Source organism: Ranitomeya imitator, chromosome 3 (genome assembly GCF_032444005.1).
Source record: "Ranitomeya imitator isolate aRanImi1 chromosome 3, aRanImi1.pri, whole genome shotgun sequence".
NCBI classification, from domain to species: domain Eukaryota; kingdom Metazoa; phylum Chordata; class Amphibia; order Anura; family Dendrobatidae; genus Ranitomeya; species Ranitomeya imitator.
The window spans coordinates 602,486,140-602,489,672 of NC_091284.1; positions in this window are offsets into that span (position 1 = coordinate 602,486,140).

A 3,533-nucleotide genomic window follows, 5' to 3' on the forward strand; every position below is an offset into this window, starting at 1 on the left:
ACATTTCTGTGAAGCACTTGGGCATTCAAAGTTCTCACCACACATCTACAGTGGGTCAAAAAAGTATTTAGTCAGTCAGCAATAGTGCAAGTTCCACCACTTAAAAAGATGAGAGGCGTCTGTAATTTACATCATAGGTAGACCTCAACTATGGGAGACAAACTGAGAAAAAAAAATCCAGAAAATCACATTGTCTGTTTTTTTAACATTTTATTTGCATATTATGGTGGAAAATAAGTATTTGGTCAGAAACAAACAATCAAGATTTCTGGCTCTCACAGACCTGTAACTTCTTCTTTAAGAGTCTCCTCTTTCCTCCACTCATTACCTGTAGTAATGGCACCTGTTTAAACTTGTTATCAGTATAAAAAGACACCTGTGCACACCCTCAAACAGTCTGACTCCAAACTCCACTATGGTGAAGACCAAAGAGCTGTCAAAGGACACCAGAAAAAAAATTGTAGCCCTGCACCAGGCTGGGAAGACTGAATCTGAAATAGCCAACCAGCTTGGAGTGAAGAAATCAACACTGGGAGCAATAATTAGAAAATGGAAGACATACAAGACCACTGATAATCTCCCTCGATCTGGGGCTCCACGCAAAATCCCACCCCGTGGGGTCAGAATGATCACAAGAACGGTGAGCAAAAATCCCAGAACCACGCGGGGGGACCTAGTGAATGAACTGCAGAGAGCTGGGACCAATGTAACAAGGCCTACCATAATTAACACACTACGCCACCATGGACTCAGATCCTGCAGTGCCAGACGTGTCCCACTGCTTAAGCCAGTACATGTCCGGGCCCGTCTGAAGTTTGCTAGAGAGCATTTGGATGATCCAGAGGAGTTTTGGGAGAATGTCCTATGGTCTGATGAAACCAAACTGGAACTGTTTGGTAGAAACACAACTTGTCGTGTTTGGAGGAAAAAGAATACTGAGTTGCATCCATCAAACACCATACCTACTGTAAAGCATGATGGTGGAAACATCATGTTTTGGGGCTGTTTCTCTGCAAAGGGACCTGGACGACTGATCCGGGTGCATGAAAGAATGAATGGGGCCATGTATCGTGAGATTTTGAGTGCAAACCTCCTTCCATCAGCAAGGGCATTGAAGATGAAACGTGGCTGGGTCTTTCAACATGACAATGATCCAAAGCACACCGCCAGGGCAACGAAGGAGTGGCTTCGTAAGAAGCATTTCAAGGTCCTGGAGTGGCCTAGCCAGTCTCCAGATCTCAACCCTATAGAAAACCTTTGGAGGGAGTTGAAAGTCCGTGTTGCCAAGCGAAAAGCCAAAAACATCACTGCTCTAGAGGAGATCTGCATGGAGGAATGGGCCAACATACCAACAACAGTGTGTGGCAACCTTGTGAAGACTTACAGAAAACGTTTGACCTCTGTCATTGCCAACAAAGGATATATTACAAAGTATTGAGATGAAATTTTGTTTCTGACCAAATACTTATTTTCCACCATAATATGCAAATAAAATGTTAAAAAAACAGACAATGTGATTTTCTGGATTTTTTTTTCTCAGTTTGTCTCCCATAGTTGAGGTCTACCTATGATGTAAATTACAGACGCCTCTCATCTTTTTAAGTGGTGGAACTTGCACTATTGCTGACTGACTAAATACTTTTTTGCCCCACTGTATATAAGTTCCTTGGGGGGTCTAGTTTCCAAAACGGGGTCACTTGTGGGGGGTTACTACTGTTTAGGTACATCAGGAGCTCTGCAAACGCAACATAACACCCACAGACCATTCTATCTAAGTCTGCATTCCAAAACGGCGCTCCTTCCCTTCCGAGCTCTGCCGTGCGCCCAAACAGTGGTTTACCCCCACATATGGGGCATCAGCATACGCAGGATAAATTGGACAACAACTTTAGTGGTCCAATTTCTCCTGTTACCCTTGTGAAAATAAAAACTTGGGGGCTACAATATCTTTTTTGTGGAAAAAAAAAATATTTTTTATTTTCACGACTCTGCATTCTAAACTTCTGTGAAGCACTTGGGCATTCAAAGTTCTCACCACACATCTAGATAAGTTCCTTGGGGGGTCTAGTTTCCAAAATGGGGTCACTTGTGGGGGGTTACTACTGTTTAGGTACATCAGGGGTTCTCCAAACGCGACATGGCGTCCGATTTCAATTCCAGCCAATTCTACATTGAAAAAGTAAAACAGCACTCTTTCTCTTCCAAGCTCTGCGGTGCGCCCAAACAGTGGTTTACCCCCACATATTGGGTATCGACGTAATCAGGAGAAATTGCACAACAACTTTAGTGGTCTAATTTCTCCTGTTACCCTTGTGAAAATAAAAATTTGTGGGCAAAAAGATCATTTTTGTAGAAAAAATGCGATTTTTTTTTTCACGGTTCTACGTTATAAACTTCTGTGAAGCACATGGGGGTTCAAAGTGCTCACCACACATCTAGATAAGTTCCTTAAGGGGTCTAGTTTCCAAAATGGTGTCACTTGTGGGGGGTTTGCACTGTTTAGGCACATCAGGGGCTCTCCAAACGCGGCATGGCGTCCAAACTCAATTCCAGCCAATTCTACATTGAAAAAGTAAAACGGCGCTCCTTCACTTCCAAGCTCTGCCGTGCGCCCAAACAGTGGTTTACCCTCACATATGGGGTATCGACGTATTCAGGAGAAATCGCACAACAACTTTTGTGGTCTAATTTCTCCTGTTACCCTTGTGAAAATAAGAATTTATGGGCGAAAAGATCATTTTTGTGTAAACAAAAGCGATTTTTTATTTTCACGGCTCTACGTTATAAACTTCTGTGAAGCACTTGGGGTTTCAAAGTGCTCACCACACATCTAGATAAGTTCCTTAAGGGGTCTAGTTTCCAAAATGGTGTCACTTGTGGGGAGTTTCCACTGTTTAGGCACATCAGGGGCTCTCTAAACGTGACATGGCATCCGATCTCAATTCCAGCCAAAGTCAAACGGCGCTCCTTCACTTCTAAGTTCTGCGGTGCGCCCAAAAAGTGGTTTACCCCCACATATGGGGTATTGGCGTATTCAGGAGAAATTGCATAACAAAATTTATGGTTACATTTCTGTTTTTACACTTGTGAAAATAAAAAAAATGGTTCTGAATTAAGATGTTTGCAAAAAAAAGTTAAATGTTCATTTTTTCCTTCCACATTGTTTCAGTTCCTGTGAAGCACGTAAAGGGTTAATAAACTTCTTGAATGTGGTTTTGAGAGCCTTGAGGGGTGTAGTTTTTAGAATAGTGTCATACTTGGGTATTTTTTATCATATAGACCCCTCAAAATGACTTCAAATGTGATGTGGTCCCTAAAAAAAAATTGGTTTTGTAAAAATGAGAAATTGCTCAAGGGCATAAAAATACAAAGTTTGAAAATTGCAAAATTTTAAAAATTTTCGCCATATTTCCGTTTTTTTCATAAATAATCGCAAGTAATATCGAAGAAATGTTACCACTAACATGAAGTACAATATGTCACGAAAAAACAGTCTCAGAATCAGCGGGATCCGTTGAAGCGTTCCAGAGTTA